This window comes from Pongo pygmaeus, chromosome 9 (assembly GCF_028885625.2).
Source record: "Pongo pygmaeus isolate AG05252 chromosome 9, NHGRI_mPonPyg2-v2.0_pri, whole genome shotgun sequence".
Lineage (NCBI taxonomy): Eukaryota > Metazoa > Chordata > Mammalia > Primates > Hominidae > Pongo > Pongo pygmaeus.
The window spans coordinates 26568188-26595406 of NC_072382.2; the positions used below are offsets into that span (position 1 = coordinate 26568188).

At 36.6% G+C, this 27219-nt stretch overlaps 1 long non-coding RNA gene across 1 annotated transcript in view; it reads left to right on the top strand.

Annotated features, from left to right (window-relative positions):
* The window catches only part of LOC129008283 (uncharacterized), a 640936-nt gene that overhangs the window by 295782 nt on the left and 317935 nt on the right, over window positions 1-27219 (top strand). Inside the window, exon 2 of the long non-coding RNA XR_008492497.2 lies at window positions 2312-2448. This is a non-coding gene — a long non-coding RNA (uncharacterized LOC129008283). The remainder of the gene's footprint in view (window positions 1-2311; window positions 2449-27219) is intronic.

The window sequence follows — 27219 nt, forward strand, 5'->3', positions numbered from 1 at the left end:
CTAATTGACTTTTATTAATTATTCATGAATTGGGCAGCATCTCATCTATAAAAATAGGAATGCACTTCATTGGATATAGCAGAACAGTCAATTTGTGAAAGGTAGCTTGAGCAGAAACAAGGAAACAGCATATACATAAAAGAAGATTGGTTAATGTCAGGTTACTTTCCTTGTTAGGAAAGTAAAGACAGTTATCATGCTGGGTCAGGATGACTGGCCCTTTTTCAGGTGGTTTATGTGAATCTCTTGTTATGTTGGGGAAAAAAAGGACTGTTTGGAGATTTTCCTGTTTTTTAAAGTGTCACTTCATCTGCATGACACTTAACATGAGTGGCTCCATTTTGCTTTGGTCTACTGGGGCCTATTGCAGGAGTTTAGTCCAAAACAACAGTCTGCTACAAATTTTATTTACTAGTCATTAAGGTGTTTCATCATAATTATGATATGTTGTGACAGGAAATTCATTATCTATTTTTTTTTTGGAATTCTTCATTAGCCTAGTGCCAAAATAACTCTTTTCATTTGTCTTAGGCCAGATTCAACACACAAAATATTTTGATATTAATTATTTAAACAAAACAAAGCAATAATCAATGGTCTTCCCCACCATCTGACTAAAACAAGAGAATATGGTATTCAGTTTAAATGGACTTATTATCTAACTTCCCCTATTTATAAGTCTTTGCTTTACAATTTGTTGTGGGAAGTCAGGGACCCTGAATGGAGGGACTGGCTGGAGCTGTGGCAGAGGAACATAAATTGTGAAGATTTCATTTTAATACAGACATATATCAGTTCCCAAATAATACTTTTATAATTTCTTACTCCTGTCTTTACTTCAATCTCTGAACATAATTTGTGAAGATTTTATTTTAATATCGACATTTATCAGTTCCCAAAATTAATACTTTTATAATTTCTTATGCCTGTCTTTACTTTACTCTCTTAATCCTGTTGTCTTCATAAGCTGAGAATGTATGTCACCTCAGGACCACTACTGTGTTAACTGTACAAATTGATTGTAAAACATGTGTGTTTGAACAATATGAAATCAGTGTACCTTGAAAAAGAACAGAATGACAGTGATTTTCAGAGAACAAGGGGAGACAACCATATGGTCTGACTGCCTGCGGGGTCTGGCAGAATAGAGCCATATTTTTCTTCTTGCAGAGAGCCTATACATGGATGTGCAAGTAGGGAAGATATTGCTAAATTCTTTTCCTAGCAAGGAATATTAATAATTAAGACCCTGGGAAAGGAATGCATTCTTGGGGGGAGGTCTATAAATGGCCGCTCTGGGAGTGTCTGTCTTATGTGGTTGAGATAAGGACTACTGAAATACACCCTGGTCTCCTGCAGTACCCTCAGGCTTACTAGGATTGGGAAATTCCAGCCTGGTAAATTTTTGGTCAGACCAGTTCTCTGCTCTTGAACCCTGTTTTCTGTTGTTTAAGATGTTTATCAAGACAATACATGCACAGCTGAACATAGACCTTTATCAGTAGTTTTGTTTTGCCTTTTGTCCTGTTTCCTCAGAAGCATGTGATCTTTGTTCTCCTTTTTGCCCTTTGAAGCATGTGATCTTTGTGACCTACTCCCCATTTGTACACCCCCTTCCCTTTTGAAACCCTTAATTAAAACCTGCTGGTTTTGTGACTCAGGTGGGCATCACGGTGCTACCGATATGTGAGGTCAACCCCAGAGGCCCAGGTGTAAAATTCCTCTCTTTGTACTCTTTCTCTTTATTTCTCAGCTGGCTGACACTTATGGAAGATAGAAAGAGCCTACATTGAAATATTGGGGGTGGGTTCTCCCGATTACAGTTTGAAAAATGAGGCTAACAAAAGCATCTGCTAGACAGTGTGGATAGCAAGATCTTAAGAAATATTACTGTGCTGACTGAATAAAATAATATATGTAAAAGCAATTCACATAGCCCAGGCCCATGGTAACATCTCAGATGTTAAATTCCTTTCCACCTTCTTAGGGCATGCAGTAACAAGCAAATTTTAATTAAAACTATTATATTGAGTCTCTAATCAATAAACTTTTATTTAGCCTTTACCAGTCACCTGGAGATCTACTACTAGGTGTAACTGTATTTACAAAATGACCATAACATTTGATATAGTTTTTAAAAGAGAAAATATTTTCCCATTACTTTCTATCATACAAAAAATAAAAATGGTCAATGTGTGTGTGTGTGTGTTTTAATTTTTTTTTTTAGTGTGAGCTCTAGGTGTTAAAATCTACCAGCATTTATTGACCATTAAATAATACTAATTATATCTTTTTCTTCTATTTTATGTAGGAGTTACTGGAAAAGCAAGAATAACTTATGCGGATTAACAATATGGAAACATCCTGAAACTACTTTGGAATTGCCATAAATTAAGTGGGTTCAAGTTTTGCAAACAGAGAAACGGGTCCATGAACAATTTGCTACAGGTAAGTGAGAGGTATAATTTTTTCCATTAGAATCCTTCAAAGATTCATTGACTATGGGGTTGTTAATTACATTTCAGATCATTATAATTCTCCTTTGGTACAGCTGACAGCTTCTTTTCCCTCCCGAATGTACACATGTGGATGCTGGCATATGGCTAAATGTCTGGCCATTTCATCTTGTTCATTTGGGCTTCAGTCAGTTGCAAAAGGAGAAAGCAGGGGGAAAAAGTTGCCACCTCATAAAACTTTTACCAGTGGTCATTTATGCAGAAGGGCGGGAGTCAAACTGTTTCTCAAACAGATGTTTCTAAGCACTACCTCAGGAGTTGAAAGAGTGGCAGATTTTCCTTCTTGGGATTCAGAATGAAACAGGCAGACAAATGTGATGCCCCGGCTCCTTTTCTTTGAAACTGGGGCAGTGGTTCAATCATTAATGTGGAACAAAGTGTTTGGGAATGGTAGCTGGCTTTCGATTCTCTCTTTGAAAACCTGGGGAGATTGGAAAGCTTTATGTGCTGACAGCATGAAAATATTTTCTGCTGGGCTACTGGAAAAGTTGTACTTGTCTGAATGAACCAGTGGGGAAGAATGAAAGTCTAAGTGACTCAAAACAAGTGGCAGTTTGTAAGCTGGAGGATTGGGTTGTGGCATCCTCTGTAGTTAATAATTGTTATACCATCAAGAGTCAAGGGGACTCACACCTAGAAATAGAAGCCATCAGCTCTGCAAAATTGAAACAATCTCTTTTTTCATTTGTGGGGTTTCACTGTGTTAAGGAAAAAAAAAAGATCAAATTATAGTGACATTAAGCACCATTGTAGAGGAGAAGTTTGTACTTTCCCTTTTACTGGCAAATACTTGAATTATTTGTGCTGCTTTAAGGCATAAGGAGAAATGTAAGTGGACTGGAAATGAAGGTAGAAGATATTGCTCATGCATTTTCCTATTAATATTTAGCTCTCTCTCAGTTGCATTTATAACAGCTATCTGTCCCGCATTCATAACTCATGATCCTCCCAGAAGATAACCCTTTCTTTACACATTATGTAGATTAAGCTGAATGGAAGATATGTTATTCTATCTTCAGGGATATCACTTTGTTTGGCGAGTCACATAAGAACCTAGCTATGGAGGTGTTTGCAAGTGTGAAGTGCTCTCTAAAGATGAGGAAGCGATGGTAAAGTAAACATAAGGTACCAGCCACTCAAGAGAAATATCAACCAAAAAGAGAGAGAAGACTTGGCCGGGCGCAGTGGCTCACACCTGTAATCCCAGCATTTTGGGAGGCCGAGGCAGGTGGATCATGAGGTCAGGAGATCGAGACCATCCTGGCTAATATGGTGAAACCCCATCTCTACTAAAAATACGAAAAATTAGCCAGGCGCGGTGGTGGGCGCCTGTAGTCCCAGCTACTCGGGAGGCTGAGGCAGGAGAATGGTGTGAACCTGGGAGGCGGAGCTTGCAGTGAGCCGAGATAGCGCCACTGCAGTCCGGCCTGGAGAGCAGAGCGAGACTCCGTCTCAAAAAAAAAAAAAAAAAAAAAAAAAGAGAGAGAGAGAAGATTTGAATCTTTCTTTTTAAAAGCATATGTAATTGTCTTTTTTTCCTTGCCGTCAAACTTAGTCTTTCTATTTATACACAGGGAAGGATGTTGTTTCCTTAGGCTCTTTTGTTTATTGAGAAAAAAGACTCATTTAGGTGACCCATGTAAAAAGGGAATTTTTCTGGCAACATGTGTGGGCTGGAACTGAAACCAAATTGAGAAACAAGAATAAAGAAGAAAGGCAGTTCTAGAAGCTTCTTATATGCTTGTGTCATTCTTATGAGCAACAGGAACTTTAAACTTTTTGCAACTCTACTTCTCCCTGAATGTCTATTCATTTCTGTTCTTTTTTGTTTCTGATTATTTTTCTTAGCCTTTTAATAATTGTTCCTCTTAAAATTTTACCTTGCACGTAGCCTATCATGGCCTCTGCAGCTGCTTTCCCTTTAACAGCTTCAGCTCCTGCTGCTAATGACCTGTATGAATCAGGTTACATTCAGGAAACAGAAACCACACCATTTATTTTAATAGGCAGAATTATCAAAGAATGGTTAGCCAGTTATTGGTGAATAATAAAGGCAAAAAAAACACTGAGGAATCATAAAGGTAGTAATTGCAGGAAGTGGATATCCTGGATGCAGGGACAAAAGTAAGAGTCAGAGATTATTAGAATTTAGAATACTGGAGGAGGGGCTTTGAAGAAAAGGAATACAGGATTCTTGGGTGAGGGTGTTCCCTGAAAAATAGAGGGACTTTAGAAGCTCAGCAAGGACTCCACAGAGCTAAGAACCTTTCCTTTAAGGACAGGCTGCCAGCTGGGGCTGTACCCCAGAAGCTCAGATTGGGGTACCCACGGAGCTGGGATGCAGAATTTTGTGGGGGATGGTACTCAAGCCAGTGTTACAGCCTGAAAACTAGAAAGGAATCCACAGGCAAAGCTGGAATCATATCTCTGAGGAAGGGGTACCAGCCAGCTAGTGCTGTTTTATCACTAGGAAAGAGTGCGATTAGGTTTTTTTTTTTTCTTCCTGAATTGTAGAAAAATGTATAAAATAGAACGAACTGCTTTGCAGTGGCTACTGGAATCAACAGGGCGACATTGTCAGAAGCAGAAAGCACTTTCTTCTTCCCTCTCAAGCTTCTATTCTCCCTCTGTATCCCTATATTGGCAAACAGGGAGCCAGGTGGCAACGGAAAATATATGCTTTGCACTGACCCAGACCCGGCATCTCAAAGCAAGAGGAGAGTGGACTTGAACTGAGAGATCATAATTTAATAACAAGCACACAGCCTATTCTGTGTGTGTTTATGTTTGTGTGTATGTGTGTGTGTTTAAATTTTCAAAAGAGAGAATATGATTGGCTCAATTCACCTGATCACTGAGATCATAGCATATGACTTAATTAAAATTTGCTTGACTTTTGGTCAAGTGCCATTCCTGATTTAGTCAAGTAGCATTAGATTGAGGTTTATGGCAAAATTCTATAGAAAACATGGCCACTTAGGTATCAGGGCTATAAACTGAATGGTATTCCTTAAAATCAACTAAGGATATTCATATGATTGCCGTGCAGTAGAAATACAAATATGTAGATGTCATATTGCTGATGACTGAATTTTTAATTCAACTTTTTAGTTTTTAAATAATTGTACATTGACATGTAGTTGTAAAAAAAATTACACAGAGATCCTGAGTGCCTGTTCCCCCTTTATACCTAATGATGATATCTTGCAAAACTGCATAGTACAATACTATAACCAGAATATTGGTATTACTACAGTCAAAATATAGGTCATTTCTATCACCACAAGGGACCCTCCTGTTGCCCTTTTCATAGCCACATCCACTTCGTTCCTGTCTCTAACTTCCCCCTTAAACACTGACAACTTCTAATCTGTTCTCTATTTCTGTAACTTTGTCATTACAAGAATGTTATTTAAATGTAATCACACAGTATGTGGCTTATGGGCATTGGCTGTTTTCACTCAATATAATTCTCTGAAGATTAATCCAGGTCATTAATAGTTCATTTTTTTCTATTGAGTAATATTTCTTGGTAAGCATATACCACAGTTTGTTTAATTATTTACCTGTTGAAGGATGTCTTGGTTGCTTCTAGTTTGGGGCTATTATAAAGAAATTCACTATAGTCATTCATGTACAGACATTTTGTAAATATAAGTTTTTATTTTGAGGGAAAAAATGGCCAAACATGCAATTGCTGGGTTGTATGGTAGTTGCATAATTAGTTTTTTAAATTAACTGCCGAAGAGTTTTCCAGAGTAACTGTAACTTTTTACATTCCTGTCAGAAATGTACGAACGATCCAGTTTCTCAATAGCCTTGGTTGCATTTGTTGCTGTCATCATTTTTTATTTTAATTATTCTGATAGGTATGTCACAATAACTCCTTGCAGCTTTATTTTTCACTTTAATAATAACTAATGATGTTTGACATCATTTCATGCACTTATTTGCCATCTGTATATCCTTTTAACCAAAATATCTGTTCATGTATTTTGCCCAACTTCTAATTGGATTTTTTGGGGTTCTTTTTACAGCTGCATTTTGAGCTTTTTATATCTTCTGTATATTAAACATTATTAGATAGCTAGTTTGCAAATATTTTCTCTCAGTCTATAGCTTGTCCTCTCATCCTCTTAAGTCTTTTACAGAACAAAAGATTTTAATTTTGATGAAGTCCCGTTTATCAGTTTTGCGCTTTACGGCCATGCTATTAGTTTCCAGTCTAAAAACTCTGCCTAGTTCTAGACTCCAAAGTTTATCTTCTATGTTTTTTTCCCAAAAGTTTTCTAGTTTTATTTATTAGTTATAAGTGCATAATCCATTTTGAATAAATTTTTATAAGGTATGAAATTGAAGTCAAATTTTATTTTATTGTCTATGGCATTTGCTGGGTGTCCATTTGCTCTCCTTGATATTAGCATCTAATGTTTTTTTTCCATTTCATTTTAAATCTCCCTGATTGTTGGTGGAGTAAGTAGTTTGCAGTTGAAACCTAGACATTTTGAGTATGATATTATGAGATTCTGGATACTGTTTAAACCTTCAGTTTTGGTTGGCTTTCTCCAATGTTGCTCTAGCAGGGGAAGTGGAAGTAGAATTAATGGCAGTTGGAGGTAGAAGCTTATGTTTCTTCACCTGTCCTTTGCTTATATATGAGTGGGCAGGGGCTGTTTATTACCGCTGGCATGGACAGGACTTCCAGCTCCCATTAGACTTCCATTGATACCTCCCTGGCTGGGAGGAATAGGAATGCCTTGCAACTATTACCAACTTGTTCACCACGGACACCATGCTGGTGGGGGGGAAGGGGGATTGGGTATTGGTGTCATTATTCCTGGGTGGTGGTGAAAGTACTGACTCTCCTCTAAGCCTAGTTTGACACCATCCCAACATATAGGGATGGTAGGGGTAGAAGTTCAGGATCCCTATGTTATCTCCACTGATGATACAAAGGGTGGAGGGTGGCCTGGTTACTGCCTGGCAGGGATGAATGTCCTGGCTTCTATGTGATCTTCTTTGACACTACCCTGATGGAAATTGGGGGGACCTTGTCATAGCCAGGTGAAGGTAGCAATGTAGATTATTCATTAGGGCATTGATGGCCTAGGTGAGGATAAGGCCATACATTTTTCTCTTATGTATGGGTGGATGAAAGTGTTAATTGCCTCAAATTTTTCTCTCTTATTAGATTGCCCTATCCTTGTGCTTTGGCCAGAAAGAGTCAAATGTTTTTTATCTGTGTGTGTGTATATATATGTACCTATTGTCATTTCTGGGTTTCTGATCTCTTCGGCTCCAAATCTGGGATATATGGAGCCAAAACAAAAATCCAGGAACTCACCACCATATCATTACTTGGATCCAGAGATTTTTGTGTGGTCTTCCTTCTTCATTCTACTTTTCAAGATCCTCTTATGCATTTTTCAAATATAATATCTGGGATTTTTGGTTGCCTTTAATGGGATAAATAGGAAGGAAAAAAGGTCTATTTTATCCTTCTGTAAGTGGAAGTCCCTTAGAAGCATTTTTGTAGATATTTTGATGGCTCTATTTTGATCTCTAAAATGTTAGCATAATAATCAAGGTGGAACTACGAATTTACAAAAACAAAAAAATAACTACTAAGTTTATTTCCTGGCAGGGTAGGAATACATGCAAAACCATCTTAAAGAGATAATTGCCTTAGATAGTCGGAGCTTGCAAATAATTGTTGAATGAAAGAATAATTATTAAATGAATTCATTTAACAAATTGGTCTATGTGTTAAATGTTCTAGGTGCTGAGGGGACCATAAATATGTATGATACAGAAATAATTATCAAGTAATACAGGGCCATTAACAGTGATAAAATAGATCAACGTAACTATAACATACAAGTTAAAAAGTTGTATTTCATCTCTCAGAGCAAGGCAGTGTCGTGTTCATCTTTGTCTGCTGCTAGTGCCTAATGTAGTACATTAGTCATCACACATGGCTTACTCTGGGAGTTAACAGAGGGACAGAGATCAATTCAGCTGATGGGAAGTAATCTGTTTTATGTCTTCCAAAACTTCTACAGAAAAGGAATTCTTTAACATTTCTAGATACAATATGTTCACATTTCATATTTCTTTATTATCAAGTTAGCAAATTATTTCTGTAAAATCCTGTCTCTACAAATAAACTCAAGTGATTACTGTAGCAGCAGAAGAAAGACAAACATCATTCTTTACACATATGCTTGTATATATTTTAAATTAAATGCCTTAAATCATACTCTCTCTTGCCCCAACTGTCAAGTGCAATAGCTTCATATTATACCATATAGAGAGACTGGTAGTCTTTGGGTCAAATGTCAATCCCACCCACCCATGACACACAAGCAAAGACAAAATGATTACAATGAGTTAAAAAAAAAAAAAAGCAGCCTGTGGTGACAAGATTTGACATGGCTGTCCTTGAAAATGAGCATTAATTTTAATCTGAAACATCACCCAAGGAAGGGCTCTGAATTTTGTCAATTTATTATAAAGTCTATGAAACTGGGGAATCACATAAACAATGACTTTCCAGGTACCTAAGGAAATAACTATTCGCAAATATAAAAACGCCTTGACAGAAAGTCAGAGTCACAGCTAACAAAGTCTCCAGCACTTCACTCTTGGACCAGGGATGCCAGAGGCAAACCAGCAAGAACCCTGATGGAGAGCAAGCAATAATGCTGAGGCTACAAACCCTGATGAAGCAAAAGTAAGCCATGTTTAATGCAAGGCAAGGAGATTGCTGAGAAAGCAGGAGAGGTCTCTGCTCATAACAGGCAAAGAAAAAAAGACCTCTTTCTGACCTACATTATAAACTCTTCGCATCAACTTTGACTTTGTATATTTGACAAGGCAATGTATTCTTAGGGGGCTTCCTAAATAGTGAATATTCACAAGATTAATAATAACAATAGTAAAATTCTGATTTTTATTCCGTTGGCTTGCTCTTTGAGTGAAAAGCTTTTCATGAGTGCCTAGAGCTATAAAATAAATAGAAAAAGTGGGGTTTGAAGAAGGATGTTTTTACTTTACATTTAAATTTATATTTACAAGCAATTTTCAGTGAAGAATGAGAATAAGAATGGCACATTAAAATAGGTCGAGTATATTTATTCTTGTACACTTCATTTTATAGAAATTCACTTTGATACGTTCCCTATATAGAAAATTAGGCTTAGAACTCTAAACTTAAAACCCCCAACATTTGGAATATTATGGAAGTAATTTTATCTGCCTTAAACTTTGTAGTTGCCACAAATGGAAATATTCAGAGTGCTATATAGTACTCAATATAAACAATAGTCTATATTAACTGAAGACTATCCTATTATGTGGGCTTGGAGATGCACAAGTTTATTAGATTTTTTTAAATTTACCTTTTTTTTTTTTTTTTTTTTGAGATGGACTCTCACTCTGTAGCGTGGGCTGGAGTGCAGTGGCGCAATCTAGGCTCACTGCAAGCTGCGCCTGCCAGGTTCACGCCATTCTCCTGCCTCAGCCTCCCAAGTAGCTGGGACTACAGGCGCCCGCCACCATGCCCAGCTAATTTTTTGTATTTTTAGTAGAGAGGGGGTTTCACCGTGTTATCCAAGATAGTCTCTCGATCTCCTGACCTGGTGATCCGCCCGCCTTGGCCTTCCAAAGTGCTGGGATTACAGGCATGAGCCACCGCACCTGGCCAAATTTGCCATGTATTCTTACGATGTATTTTTGAATCTAATTGTATTCTATTCAGAATTAAAATATCATTTAAAAATATATATTGGTATTATGAAACAAAATAAGTTTATTATTAGAAACTTAGAAATAAAAAAATTTTTTTTGGTTAGGAAGAGAGATTCCTATTGTTATAACCTATTTAAAATATTATGGGTTTGTTTCATCCTTTTTTTAAAAAAATGTAGAAAACGTATAGTTTATATTTGTTTCTCTAGGTATTTGAAAACCTTCACCCCTTGAAGGAAAAAATATTGCACCTCTTTAAAAAGGACCTAACGTGATAAAGGCAATAGTTCATGAGAAAAGACAAATCTAAAAATTTGTATTTCAGAATATTTCTTCCCTCACCGCAGTAAAACAAAATAGGATAGAAATAAAAGGACTTGTATGAGTTAGTTCGAAGATAAAAAGCCCATGAGAAATATCTTAACACATTATTTATTTTATTTTCAAAGCTAAGCTAGAAATATAAAAGCTAATAAAATATTAAAAGTATTAAAAATACATGTAAAAGAGTGGCAGCCACTATTTATTGCCATCATCCTGAATGTGATTTCACAGTTTTTCTGACTGTGTGATACATGATTTAGCCAGTTTTTCTAAGCTACCTTCACATGACCTAGTTAAGGTCTGAGAAGTGATAGGTAACCAACTGAGAGTATATAATCAGAGTGATTGCATCTCCTGGATATATTCCAACTTATCAAACATAATTTCAGAAGTTTCCAGGTGGATGTGAAGAACCTTTTGAAAAAAAAAAAATCAGTCTACATGAAGGCTCCAATCCTGCTTAATCCACTAGGTGAAACCATCATAATATTGGCCATGCATCAGTTTCCCCTCATCTTTTTCTTATCCAGTGACAAATATGCTGAAAACTCACGGAAATTCATTATGCTTGATTTCTTAGATTTTACATCTTTAAGCTCCATATTCATGTTGCAAATACAGGGAAATATCACTGCAGTAAAGCAAAATGTTTCACAGGACATATTTACTGTTCAAGAAACCACACCATAAAGCAGAAATTTTAAGGCAGTAAAACAATTTGAGACAAACGTTCTATTCAACCAAATGGCATGCATCTATTACAGAGAGTGACTCCTAAATTGAATGCCTTGCACAAAGAAGGCACAGCAATAACAAATTTTCGAGCGAAAGGGTGTTTATTTCATATACTTGTAAATAACAAGGTAGAACCAATGGTGTACTGAAAAATCAGCTCTCTGAGAACAATTCTGGCTCTAATTTGTAGTATGTGTAATATTTGCATGTTTCTGTGGTGTGACTACTGCTCCTATAGCCATTTCACCTACCAATGTGATGTCACTGAAGTCTGAGTTGGGAAGAGATGTGTAGAATATTATCTTACAGGCTGGTGCAGGCCAGTGTAAGGCGGCTTCAGTATTCTACTGGTAAGACGCCGACTTGCCTTCATTTGATTTGGCAGAAGAAAATTATACCACATGATATTATATTTGCTAATTAGCTGAATTGATTTTGATGGAAACTAGAGGGTTTTTTTTTTTTTCAACAACCATAACAAAGTGTTACTTTTTGGGGGTAGGATATCTGCAAGATGAAAAGTTGTAAGAATTCCTCCCTAGGAATTCTTATACTTTTGATAGGAAATAAAAACCAGGGAAGGCCTTGAGGATTTTCCTGAAGTTGAAAAAGAAATCTCTTTAACAAAGAGCCACCAACTTCGGAGCCTCGGAGCTGTTAAGCCTGCCTTGAAGAATCCATATTCTTGGCCACTACATGCTCAAAAATTGAATAGGGAAGCCCTAGGCAAGGCACTCTTTTAGCAACATCATATATTAAGTCTTATAATTTACAAAATCCTTCCAATTTCTCATGATGCTAAACTACTTTTGAAGTCAAGAAATGTAGTGCATCAAATAATTTTTTAAAAAGAAAAAAAACTCGACCAATTGAAAAAACCATTCATTATAGACTTTCTATGGATTAGACCCTGAGCTGGATGTTGACACATGTATTATTTTATATATTTTAATTAATTCATGTGCCTTCATTCTTTGTGGAAAAAAGTAGAACTTCCTCCATTTAATTAAGATTGAAAATGGCATCCCACAGGTTATTAAAAATATTTTAATAACAGCAATAGCAATCACCATCTGCTTCATGTATACTGTGTCTTAGGCATTGTCACATTTATCATTTTAGTTAACATCCTTACAATTATTTCTATTTTATGGATGAGGCAAATAAGATTATGACTAAGAGAGACTTATGCACAAGGTTAAGAGCCAATGAATTCCAGAGGAAGAAATGGAACACAAGTCAGTAATTCTCCAGATACATGCATTGCTTAGCATGTGTTGATTAATTCAATAATTCCACAAATGTTTATTGAGCACTCCACATGAGTCAGACACTATTCTTGGCTTTGGAGATATAGCAGAGAACAACACAAATATAAATATCAACCCTCACATACCCATATTTTAGTGGACAGAGATAGTCAATAAGCAAAAAAGTAAAACAAAATAATTTCAAGTAAATATGTTATGTTGAATGGGGGACAAGTTCTACAGAAAAATATAAAGTAGATAAGGAACAGGTAGTGCTTGCATGGGAGTGCATTGCAGTTTTAAATGACAGTCAGAGAAGGAATCATTATGAAGTTGAGAAAGCTAGGAAGTAGGTGAGAAGCTGAGGCATGCAAACGTATGGGAGAAAACCTTTCCAGTAGAGGAAACAAGTGGGGAAGGCCCTGATGTGGGAGCATGATTTATGCATTTGAGGAACACAAGGGACTATAGATTAGCCAGTCCTAGAATTAAGGAGTGAAGTCCTGGAGGTGGGAAAAACTGGAATAGGGTGCTAGATCTCCCTGGCTTCTGTGATGCATATAGACTGAAGGGAGATGAGAGTGGGAGGGAGAACAATTAGCAGACTATTGCTCTAATCCAAGTGGAAGATGATAATTTCTTGGACCATGGTGGTAGATGTGAAAGTGGTAAGAACTGGTTGGATTCTATATATATTTTGAGTAGATTTAATGTGTGAGATGATTAAAGACAGGATGTAAGAAAGAGATTAAGAAGAACTCCAACATATTTGGTCTGAGTAAATGGAAGCCTTGAAATTCCATTTACTGAGGTAGAGAGCTCTAAGGAATGAGAGATTTGGAGTGAAAGATAAGGAGGTGGTTGTTAACTGTAGTAAGTTTAAGATGAAGGAGATGCAAAAATAAATAATACCTACTTCAAAGGATAATTAAAAGTTTGAACAAGGTAATCTATGTGAAAGCACTCTATAAATATTGGCTACCTGTTTTAATTCTATACTTAGTCACTTGATCTAATCGTGTCCAGACTGAAATTTAGAGATTGCCTGCCATAGAATTGGTGGACGTTGAAGCCTGTTGGCAACTTAATTCACATACAAAGGAGGGGGTAATTTTTTATAATTAGCTTAAAATATTAGAAGAGGCAGATGTGTGGTAGAGTTGCCCAGGAGAGAAGAAAGCATCAATAGAAATGGAGAAGATGATATAAAACTTGGTTTTGCCAAAAGGCTCTTTTAAAATATTCATAGAGTTAGAACAGAAACTAAAGAATCTGAGTGCCTGGAAGAGTAATTAACCTGGGAGATGAGCCTTTCTGCTCTGGGGGCCCAGATGCTAAAATCAGTTGCAGGGTTAAGGAGGGAATGATCCTCCTAACACAGACACCAGTGCAATGTTGTCAACTGAAGATCTTGAAGGGCCATCAGAGGAAGATAACTGTGCCTCAGACCAGCATTCTTAGGGTGCTCACTGCCAAGGGAGACGGTATAGCATAGCACTTTGCCAGAGAAGACAGAGTGAGTGAACATTTCCTAAGCAATGTGAGATGGGACTGAGATTCCCAGAAATAACTGTGGACATTTTCATGAAGAAAATGAATCTTTGAGTGAGTTAGGAAGGGTCTCATGTGGCCAGCCATGAGATCTTATTTCCATTGCCTAGTTGAAGATGCCATGGTTACATGTTATATACTATATGTTACATGTTATATACTATAGCCACCTCTTCAAGAAAGCCTGGTATGGTAGATGGTGACCTGCCCATCTGGAGGCATTTGGGATATTTATGAGAACATTGACAGTTAAATCCTAGTGCCATTTCTCTATCCTGAGCCCACTTGTTGTATATCATTCTGAGCCTTTCTTATGGTATGGGGCTTTAGTTGGTTTTCCTTTACTTTCTGAGAAACCATTACCAATGTCTTTGTACTTACATTAACTCTAAGTTAGGGTAGTTTTCCCAGCTCCACTTTTACTTGCTCTTCCTGAAAAAGAGGTTTCGTTCTCTCACTTGGATCTCCCTCACCCATAAACCATACTCCTTAGGCTGAGTGCCTTAGACTTCTGCCATGCAGTCATCTTCAATTGCTCCATGTACTCCTTTTCCACAATGGGTAGAGATGTGTTGGCAACTGGCCACTAAGATAGATGTCCAGTGGGAGAAAACCTCCTTGGTTTCATTCACACAACCTAGATGAGCAGGAAGTGTCCAAGTGGCTCCTTGCACTTCACCTGGGGCAGGCCCACCTTAGACCTTAGTTGCCCCAATGTCTGAGAGGCTCGTGTTTTGCTGCTCATCTGCGCCAGAGCACACCGGGCATGAGATTGTACCCTCCTTTTTATGCATCTTCTTTTTACTTATATTGTTCCTTCTTCCTGAATTGTTTTTTTTCCCTATTTCTGCCTATAAAATTTAGGCTCTTCTGGCCAGGCGCCGTGCCTCACGCCTGTAATCCCAGCACTTTGGGAGGCAGAGGCAGGCGGATCACGAGTTCAGGAGATTGAAACCATCCTGGCTAACACAGAGAAACCCCGTCTCTACTAAAAATACAAAAAAAATTAGCCGGGCGTGGTGGCGGGCACCTGTAGTCCCAGCTACTCGGGAGGCTGAGGCAGGAGAATGGCCTGAACCCGGGAGGTGGAGCTTGCAGTGAGCCGAGATCGCGCCACTGCACTCTTGCCTGGGCGACAGAGCGGGACTCCGTCTCAAAAAAAAAAAAAAAAAAAAAAAAAAAAAAAAAAAAAAAAATTAGGTTCTTCTTCAATTTCTGGAGTGAATAGCATCTTTACATAGCTTTTTCTTCTGATTTTCCCCTACTGATTATGAGCTCCTTGAGTTGTCACTGCATTTTGGTAGACATGTCTTGTAGTTTTGTAAACATACCACTGTGTATGTGTCTGTGTGTATGTTCTTTCTGTCCTATTTGAAGGTGAGCTCCTTTAGCGAGGCTTCAATGATGAGCATCACCTAGCTCTCCAAAGCCTGAGGATCTCTAGAGTGGCTGAGAAATTTAATGAGGCCTATAGGCCAGGACCTTGGGATGTATCTGGAAAAGCTTTAGAAAAATCTTCCTGTAGACAACTAGCTTAATTATAATTGAGATTTAAATTCATTTCAGTAACACACACCCACTTGGGGTACTGGAGGTCGAGGTTGAGAATTCTATGATGGATGACCTGGGTGAAACCAGCATAAGAAAGGGCTGGTAAATATTACCTGGCTGTTAAAGTTATTGCAGCTTGATTTGCTTTGTTATTTTGCCGGGAGGTATAGGAGTGTTGGGAATCTTTTTGTAAGACTGCCTTAGGCTATGAGGAAAAGTCTGTAAGTCAAAGAGTAAACATGTTTTGTAATTAGCCATGGACCCTGTTTTTTTTTTTTTTTTAAATTTCCTAAACTGAGATCAGATCAATCTTAATAAAGAGAATCTAAGTTTTTGCTAGCCAAATATGTAAAAATAAGCCATTTTTTTTTTTCTTTTTTATTTTTTTACAGACAGTGTCTTGCTCTGTTGCCCAGTCAGGAGAACAATGGCGCTATCATTCCTTATTGTAATTTCAAATCCCTGGACTCAAGCAACACCCCGCACCACCTGCCTCAGCTTCCAAAGTAGCTGAGACTACAGGCATGCACCACTATGTCTGGCTAATTTGTTTTTTTATTTTCTTATTTTTTGAAGAAATAGGTCGCACTATATTTCCCAAGCTGATCTCTAACTCCCGGGCTCAAGGGATCTTCCTGCCTTGAACTTCCAAAGTGCTAGGATTACAGGTGTGAGCCACTGTCCCCAGCCAAGCATTTCTTTTTAAAGTAAATTATGTCTAAATGTTAGTACGAACATCTTAGTTGTCAGACTTACCAGAAAATAGCATTTTACTGCACATGTGTGGTGCTTGCTAGTAATATTCAAATATTTGATTCTGGTAGTTTTTCATAGATCATTTGAGGAAATAACATTTATTTAATGAAATCTGTAAACCCTAAAACCAACTTCCTTTCATCTGTAACAAACTTAAAGATTATTTGACATGTATATCATATATATGTGTATATATATGTAAATGAGGTTACAGTATCTTTAACTGTGAAAACCGAAGCTTCTTTAAGCATACTAGCATAAACACCAATTTGTGATCTTTAGTTTGGAGCCTAAGAATTAGGAATCATTATTGAAAGAACCACTTAGTTTATACTGTTTTCCAACAGTTTTCCATCCTTTATTAGTCAGTCTTTTATGCTGAAATATTTAATCTCACACTAATACTTCCATTGGCCCTTAAATACAAACAAAAACAACCCTGGAAGCTAATTGTGAGAAATACATCTTCCAAGTGTGACTACAACCTGTCAATATACCCTGCCCACTATTTTATACGTAATTAAGAGAAGAATGTACATTTACAAGTGTCATTATTTATCAGACTTTGTACCCATTTTATTTAGTCTACAAGTTTTAAATTCAGGAATTCATTTTTACATATATGTATTTCATTTTTATAACTTCATTGATTTTTTGCCTATAAAATACTCACATAAAATACAAATCAAACATTATAGAAGTATAAATATAAAAAATAAAATTTGTCTGTAACTCCATTTCCCTAAGATAATGTACGTTATTGGCCTATTTCTGTTAGATATTCTCATTCCCATTTTGTAGCTGAGGTAACTGGGGCTTAGAAATATAACATGGGGCTCAGCATGGTGGCTTACCTCTGTAATCCCAGCACTTTGGGAGGCCAAGGCGGATGGGATCACCTGAGGTCAGGAGTTCGAGACCAGCCTGGCCAATATGGTGAAACCCTGTCTCTACTAAAAACACAAAAATTAGCCAGGCGTGGTGATGGACACCTGTAATCCCAGCTACTAGGGGGGCTGAGGCAGGAGAATCACTTGAACCTAGGAGGAGGAGGTTGCAGTGAGCCGAGATCGCACCACGTACTCCAACCTGGGCGATAAAGTGAGACTCTGTCAAAAAAAAAAAAAAAAAAAAAGAAAGAAAGAAAGAAAGAAAAGAAAGAAAAAGAAAACTTGGCTGAGCTAAGATTTAAATCAAGGCCTGTTACTGCAAAGCCCATGTCAGGTATTTGTGTGTGCGTGTGTGTGTCTGTGAGTGTATACACATATATATTTCTATTTCTTCACATTCTGTGAACAAAGATGACTTCTCTCTTTGAACTTGATAGTGTTCTATGGACCCTCCCTGATCCAGTATTCATTTGTCTATCCACGTATTTATACTACCACTTATTAAATAATAAATGTTAGTAAAACTTAGAAAAATAAAGGATGTAAGAAGAGGAAAAAGGACATAAAATGGTTAAGAAAAAAACCCAAAGTAGCCTTGGCAAAGATAAAGGGATTGCATTTTCATTAGGGAAGAAGGAGCTGAGTTTGGATTAAAACAAATTCCCATTCTAAAGTCTGTGCTTTTATCTGCTGCATAACATTTGTTACCTTTGATGAGCTTGTTTATTTGATGTTTCCCTGAAGGTTTTTATTGCTAAAGTATCTTCATTGCTCAGACCCTCCAGAGCCACCACCCACAGTAGAGAAAAACCAACCAGCACATACTAAGTGCCACATACCGTCTTGGTCACTGGATTCAAAGATAAGTAAGATGAAACACCTGACTTTGTGATGCCTGAGTCCAGTAATGGGAAGCCCTCCATGCCATTTCTCTGTGAGGTTTTGTGAGAGTTCCCTAAGATTACATAAGTGTTTTAATTTCTCTGTACAGTATTTAAAACTACATTTAAAATGCAGAGTGTCTTCTCATCTATGTCCCCACTTCCTTGTTTCATTTTTGAATTCCTTTCATCTTCATTCTACACAGCTTGAGTTAATTCTGGTATCTCCAAAATACAGATATGCAAAAGGCAATTGAAAGAGAAGCATGCTTGCATGGACAGTGTCAGGGAACCACATCATCAATCTACTTCCTTCTTGACCCCAACTTTTCAGAAGCTTTGATTGAGTTCCGCAAATTACCATCCTGTTCTCTGAATCTTTCTGCGTGTGAGCTTTTTGAGGTGTTCTTTAGGTCAATTCAAGGATATGTCTCCAGTCCCAAAGAGCATACAGAATATTTATTTTTGAGTCTGGGCCAGCTTTTTCAAAACAAATACCTAATTTTGAATTCAGCCTTCAATACATGGCTGTATTTTTGTTTAACACAATCCAATTAACAAATATTTTTTGAGGGGCACAAGGTGATAGGAACAGGAAAGCAATTCAAATCAGTAGTTCTGAAGTATAGATCTAGTACTGCTACCTACTAAACCACATAACCTTGGCCAAGTCACTTAGCCTCTCTGAACTTCAGTTTTCCCTGTGATAAAATGGTGTTAATAATATCTGCTTCAAGTGAATGTCATAACATTTAGGAAATTATATTTGGTAAGGATGCTTCATTGATAGTTTTAAGTACAAGTTATGAATTATAATAATTATACTAGCAATTATAATAATATCTGCCAATAAGACCATTACAGAGCTTCTAAAGCTCAAATAAATATGGTGGGACAAATATGCCTTACATGCATGATTTGTAAACAATAGAAGACAAATATGGTCAAATACTTCTGTACTAATTAAACTACTTTGGATCTCAGATAATATTTGCAGAGCGCTATTCCAAGCGACATTTTTTTCTAATTCTACTTTGCCAATGCTATGTTAGTATAGCCTAACATAATACTCAGGCAACCTAGCATGTGTCAGGATAGAGTGAAAAGAAATGAAGTTAGATGGTCCACAAACTTTCTGAAGCCTCCCACATATAAATAACTTGATGAAGTATTAGGGGAAAGAGCAACAGAGTCAGAGTTCGCAGGTTAAAGCAATTGCCTTTCCTATTTTGCAGCCATATGTCTGTTACGGTATTGAGCTGTCACATATTGAGACAGTCAGTGTGACATCTTCATCAGTTTCAAAGATACTCTGGCCCCAAACATATCTGGCAATTACTGGGGCACCACCCTCACCCTATCCTCCATCTCCCTGGCATCTTAAGAGAATGTGCTTGCCATGCCAGACACATCTCCAGTGTGATTTAACTTTTGTGGGCATCAGCCAACACTCAGCACACATAAAAAACCCCATCAGCTTCATCCCCATTTTTAACTGTGATAAAAGTCCAGAAAACAGCATCAAATAGGCAGAAGAGATTCCAGTTCATTTCTGAGGGTGAAAGCCAAAAGCAGCTTTCTCTCTACAGTGGAAGTGCACATCAGACATTCAGGAGATGGTTTAAGAAAGTCAGAAAACTCTCCCACTATTCTCTAAAGGAAGCAGTAAGTTTCTTTCTCTCCTTTTAAAAGGGCTAACTTTGATTTTTTATATCATTATTTCACACTGAAAAATTACTCACAGAAATAAAATTTCTTTTACATTTCTCTGTTTAAGATGCACAGAAACTGTGCCCCAGAGAAAATGAGTACATTCATGAGAGGGCTGAGAACATATAAAGTACATTTCATATCGTAAAACTCTCTATGTCTTACAAAGTGAAATCTGTGGGGAGCTGTTGGGCACGTTAAGATTACTAATGCCTCAGTCATTATAGCCAGAATTCACTTTAAATTTTGAAAAGCAAGCAACCAAAGTACTGAACTTGGTTGTGTTCTGGTGAGACTCACAGTTAAAGGATCTGCTGACAATTGAATGATACTGAGATGTTATTATGCAGCATCTCTGAAGTCAGAATCCCAGCTTAACCACTTTTGAGTTGTGTAAACTCAGATAATTTATTTAACCTTTCTGAAACTCAGTATTATGAATTACCAAATAGTGATAATGAGAGAACATGTTTTATATAGCATTTTTCCTATTGTGTAAAGTAACTCAAAACTTGCTGCATAGTAAGCTCATTGGCTAGTGGCCAAAGTGGTAGTAGTGGTAAACTGACTATCAAAAAAAAAAAAAGAAGAAGAGGAATAGGAATAGGAAGAAGGAAGAAGAAGAAGAAGAAGAAGAAGGAGGAGAAGGAGAAGGAGAAGCAGAGGGAGAAGGAGAGGGAGAAGGAGAAGGAGGAGGAGGAGGAGGAGGTGAAGAAGAAGAGGAAGAAGAAGGAGAAGAAGGAGAAGGAGAAGAAGGAGAAGAAGGAGAAGAAGGAGAAGGAGAAGAAGGAGAAGAAGGAGAAGAAGAAGAAGAAGAAGAAGAAGAGGAAGAAGAGGAAGAAGAAGAAGAAGAAAGAAGAAGAAGAAGAAGAAGAAGAAGAAGAAGAAGAAGAAGAAAGAAAAAACAAGTAATAAAAGCAGGGGACTGTATTAAAGTTCTGCATCTTTAAACTTTATCTGGTCTTAGTGTATTGTCATATTTTTTCCCAATGTGATTCTTGTACCTGTCCTGTTTTGAATAATGTTCTTGAGATTTTTCTCAAAGATAGTTTCAGCTTTGTTCATGTATAGGAACATTCATAATAAGAATGCATCAGAAAATTCACAAAGTCTACAACTGAGGTTAAAAACATATAATAAAGCCTTGCTTCAAAATAATTATTTTATGATATTGGAGATTATTTATTTTGGAGATTATTTATTATAGATTTTAGAGATTAATTATTTATGATATTAGAGATTTTAGTACTGAGAAAACATTTTAGGGAAACCTAATTTTGTATCTGAAATATTATCAAATATATTAACCACATTTAAAATATGCTCTGTATCTATATCTATCTGTATGTCTATGCAGATTTTAAATATAGATTCTATGTCTATGTAGAAAGATATATATTTTTGTATAAAATAGACCTAAAGGCAAATGGTGCCATAATATTAACATCTTATCATTTAAAATGCTGTGAGCAGTGGATTATATGAAGTGACAGAGAATAAATCAGTAAGGTCAATACCATTTCATTTTGCATATGAATGGGAAATCTACATTCTATCAAGTGCCTATACTCAGTGTTCTTAATCAAAGCTATGGTGACACAGGTGAGAGACTTAAGTTAACTCTGCATGACTTAGAGTGAATCCATTCTTGTAAGCAGAAAGTGAATTTTCTGAAGCACATGTTCTAGTGTGATTAGCATTCTGTTTATTCATGAAATTTACTCCAACATGTAGAAACATGCTTTAGTTTGGGAAACAAAGGCTTAAAATTAGGTAGAGTAAGGGTGAGATATACCTAGATTTGAGAAAGCCACATTTTAGAAAAAATCCAGTTTGGACAACTATGCTACATTTTTTTCAAGGGCATGAGAATCTCGCTCTGTAAACATATGGTTGTGATGATTACAAAATAGCCCAGTAAGCCTTTTAAAATAATGTTAGCAAGAAAGGGGAACAGCTACCAAAAGCAATTTATTTTTAATAGCGTGTGTGGTTGATTGCCAATAACAACATTTCAACAAATTGAATATTAGTATCAACAACCTTAAATAAAAGCTGATTTTATACTATCTTATAAGAGCCAATTTTTATATTTTTATCTTCTACATGTAATACAAAATAATAAACATTTCTTAATTGCAACTTGCTAAGTAATATATTGTGAATTAGTCAAATGTTTAAGATGAAACTTCAATTTTTGTTTCTTTGTTTATATTTTTACCCCAATAGGCAAACGTTTGTTTAGTTAACAAGTAAAATCAAAATGGAATCTTACATCCACAACTGAGAAAATACATGGCTTTCTCCTTCATATTAAGCATAATTATATAAGAAAATTAATCAGTGTACTAATTGAAGGCTTAAATGCTCCAATTCTATCAGAATAGATGAAAACATCTAAAATTCTTCCAAGGATTTTTCAACTGTTTATAAGAGCTAGATTTATTTTCCTTATTAAAAATCTGGAAAGTGGCAAAAGAAGCACATTGACATTGCAAACACTTCTGAAATTGTCAAGTCCATTTCCTACTGTTTTCTTTGTGGTGTTAGATCTGAAATGTATTGCCTAAATGTGACCTCAGCACTTGACAATTTACAAAGCACATTCACAAACTTTGACTAACATTATCTCTGTGAGAGTACTGCATATTAGAAAAAAAATGCTTTGTGATGTTCCCCTTCCTGTGTCCATGTGTTCTCATTGTTCAATTCCCACCTATGAGTGAGAATATGCGGTGTTTGGTTTTTTGTTCTTGCGATAGTTTACTGAGAATGATGATTTCCAATTTCATCCATGTCCCTACAAAGGACATGAACTCATCATTTTTTATGGCTGCATAGTATTCCATGGTGTATATGTGCCACATTTTCTTAATCCAGTCTATCATTGTTGGACATTTGGGTTGGTTCCAAGTCTTTGCTATTGTGAATAATGTGGCAATAAACATACGTGTACATGTGTCTTTATAGCAGCATGATTTATAGTCCTTTGGGTATATACCCAGTAATGGGATGGCTGGGTCGAATGGAATTTCTAGTTCTAGATCCCTGAGGAATCGCCACACTGACTTCCACAATGGTTGAACTAGTTTACAGTCCCACCAACAGTGTAAAAGTGTTCCTATTTCTCCACATCCTCTCCAGCACCTGTTGTTTCCTGACTTTTTAATGATCGCCATTCTAACTGGTGTGAGATGGTATCTCATTGTGGTTTTGATTTGCATTTCTCTGATGGCCAGTGATGGTGAACATCACACTTCGGGGACTGTTGTGGGTTGGGGGGAGGGGGCAGGGATAGCATTGGGAGATATACCTAATGCTAGATGACGAGTTGGTGGGTGCAGCGCACCAGCATGGCACATGTATACATATGTAACTTACCTGCACATTGGGCACATGTACCATAAAACCTAAAGTATAATAATAATAATAATAATAATAATAATAATAATAAAAGAAAAAAAAAGACTTGGCATTCTCTGCTCCATTTCTCGTGTTATCAAATCATTTGTCTTATTGGGAGCTTCAGTCATTTCTTGCCTTTTATTCGTTTCTTTGTCTTCCTTTGATCAGCTGGTAATATATATCATCCTTACACTGTATACTTATTTCAGGACTGACTACAACAGCTATAAATTTCTCATATACAGAGTGAGGTAAATAAAAGACTGGTAAGCTTTAGTGATGGGGATTGTAAGCCACCCTAATCGAGTGTATCAAAAGACTTCTAGAAATAAAACTGTTGTTAACTTTCTTTTCTATATAGGTTTAAAAAAAAGAAAAAAAAATGCTTTGATTAAGCTATTTTCCCCTGAGTCTCATACTCTAAAAGATGATGAATTAGGTTTTAATCTGTGACCACTGGACTCTATATCCTATGATCTTTTTAATACCACATAGTACCTTTTATATGGTTAAAATAAAACTAGTCCTTCATAGAAAATAACTTTCCATTTTAAAATCTTACATATTCTAGAGAGCTATATCCTTTCAAGTGACATTATGTCCCTCAGCCGACTTGATGCTCAAATCAAGTTAGATAAACTCGAAACTTCAATGTAAGGAAATTACAATTCGGTGGGGGGCCAAATTGCTCCTAAAAACCAACATAGGACATCATTACAATATTACATGACTCTTTCACCAGTGCTGCTTATCTGACATGAAATAGAGCTGGAGCCTTTCTATAGAAAGAGTAATGCTTGATGGGGGTTAAAATCTGGAAAGAAGTTAAAATTTAGAGAAATGTTTCTTCACGCTTGAGTTTCTCAGCATCTAAGTGCTCAAATGGAAGAGTAGAGGAAGATAAGAAATTGTATTCTCTTGTCTATCTGTTATCCTCAGGGATGCAATCACAGGCTGCTCTAATCAATCATATACATTAAAGGTGCAAACTCTTCTCTATGTGCCATCTGGAAGAAGACATTAGTATCAGAGTGCAGCTACCTGTCCAGGCAAATGTAGCTCACGAAGTATTTTTTCCCTTGAGCATCTTAGTCAGAATTGTATTCCCTAAGTACAAAGTTCCTCAAAAATTTTATTTTACAAGAATGAGACTTACTTAAGGCTCACTTTCTTCCGAAGTCAGACACTCATTTGTACAATGCTTGATAAATGCATACTAAAGACATTCAACTGTAGATTTCCATACTTTCCAACTCTGAAAATCATAATTGATGTTTCAACATTCGCTATTTCCTCTGCCTTATTTAATTAATGATAACTGACTTTTATTCTCTCTCTCTCTCTCTCTCTCTCTAATGGGAAACACAGCTTGCTTTTGAAGAGAAATATTGGTAGATAGTCATACTGTTATCTTAATAATTTCCCTTAGGATAAAATGTAACCCTAGATGAAAATGTCTACATTTGCTTATCAATTTGCAGACCATCCTAGTACATGACCCACCCCACCAACCAAAAAAAAAAAAACAAAAAACAGTATAGTTGACAGCTTTTAAAAAAGGAAATCCTGAATTATATGGAGGGGAGAATAAATGATTAAGAATAAGAACTCTAAGTGGTAGCAAAGCTAGGAGGCTTAAATGAAAGCAGAGAAAGTGGGAAAAATCGTTGTTACATAAAGAGGAGAAGATATCTGGATTATTATTTGCAAATTGAGGGAATGTGTCACCATGCTGATGTGGCACTGAGATGGAGAGCCCCTGTGCTGGGTCAGGGTACAAGGAATATTCATCTGAGGAGACTTAGATGGAAAGTGATCCAAAATTGCAGTCATTTGAACAGAATCACTTCTGTAAATAACTAAAGTAGAAACTAAGAGAATTGATGTATGTAGATTCGGATAATGGATATTAGGACTATTTGTGGAGCTCAACAAGAGCTGAACCCAGATGTTAATGATGTACAAGTCTTGGAGCTTTCTTCTCACACAATGCTGGGTGCCTAGTGCAGAGAGTGGAAAACAACATAAAGAGATTGCACAGTGCTTGGCAAAAGAGGAGACATTTGTTCATCCATTCATTTGTAAACATTTATTGAAAGTCTGTGCTATGTGAAGCACATTTATAAGTACTAGGAACATACTGGTCAAAAAAAAATTCTCATGGAACTTTTGAATAGGTGGAGACAGCAATATATATGACAAATCAATGAAACACATAGTATTTTGCTACCAATAAGAGCTTTTTAAAAAAAGCAGGAAAGAGGGCAATAAGGGTCTTGGGGTTGAATTTTTGCTAGTATGGCTAGGAAAATTGTCCCTGAGAAGATGGCATTTGAGTAAAGAAAGAGAAATGTAAGGGAACAAATAATCAGGATATCTGGGAAATGTGTATTCTGGCAGAGGAAAGAACAATTTCGAGGGACAGAAGGGGACTACTGTGTTTGAAGCACAATGAGCAAAGACGGTAGCATCAGAAGATGAGTTCAGATAAAATATGGGGGTAACAAAGGGTAGAGAGGTGAGGAGACCATGTTGGGCCTTGTACTCTATTGAAGAGGACTTATTACTTTTATTCTGAGTGAAAAATAAAGTCATTGGGAAATTTTGAGCAGAGGACAGACACGATCCAACCTATCATTTAATAGTATCATGTTGGCTACTCTTTTGAGATTAGACTTGGTGAGAGGAAGAGGAAGGTCTCCTAAGAAAGATCATCCAGGAGAATATTGAAGTAATCTACATAAAAAAGAAGAGGTGTTTGGAAAAGGTTTGTTATAGTGGAAGTGATGACAGCAATCCTATTCTTGATAATTTTTGAAGGTAAATAGAGAAGAAAAAAATTTTTGCTCAGTGACTTTACCTTTCTGGAATATAACAGACAAGGAAATTTGGAAAAAATGAGAAATTTTATAACAGTAAGTTTGATGGTATACAGTGGCTCAAAATGTTATAGAATACTTTGAAAGAATATACTTGATATGGTTTGGCTGTGTTCCCACCCAAATTTCATTTTGAATTGTAGCTACCATAATCCCCATGTGTCCTAGGAGGGACCCTTTGGGAGGTAAGTGAATCATGGGGACAGGTTTTCCCGAAACCATGCTGTTCTCGTGACAGTGAATAAGTCTCATGAGATCTGATGGTTTTAAAAGAGCAGTTCCCCTGCACACACTCTCTTGCCTGCCTCCATGTAAGATATGCCTTTGCTCCTCTTTCGCCTTTTGTTATGTTAGTGAGGCCTCCCTAACCGTGTGGAATTGTGAGTCCATTAAACATCTTTTTCTTTGTAAATTACCCAGTCTTGGGTATTTCTTACAGCAGCATGAGAACGGACTAATACAATGCTATAGCAAAGTTTCACAATAGTTACTTTAATTAGAACTGAATAGAGTATAACATAGTGATTAAGAGCATGGACTGTATGGATCAACATATGTTGGCTAAAATCTTAGCTATGGCAATTATTAGCCATGTGACCTTGAGTACCTTACTTAAAATGTTTATTTGTCATATCTGCAGAAGAAGGCAATAATATTAATACTACAGTATTATTCTGAATATTATATGATCTTAGTTTCTTATTGTAATCTTTGGACTCTGATGAATGCTGATTAAATATCTAATCCTATTATACTTATTATGATCATTATTATTTATTCCTTTGAGCTTACTATGGCCTCAGAAACTTGTTGGTTTTGCTAATAATAAATGACCTTAAAGGGCTTATTTTAAAATAAGAAAACACTAGACTTAAAGTTAAAATCTAAATTCAAATGTGGTAGTCATTTATCCAGACTTATGGTTTACTGATATTAAGGCCAAATTAGATCTTAGGTCTTCAATTCAGTGTTTTTTCTATTATGCTATAATTGTAAAGGAACATGGGTTGTACTATACCCTA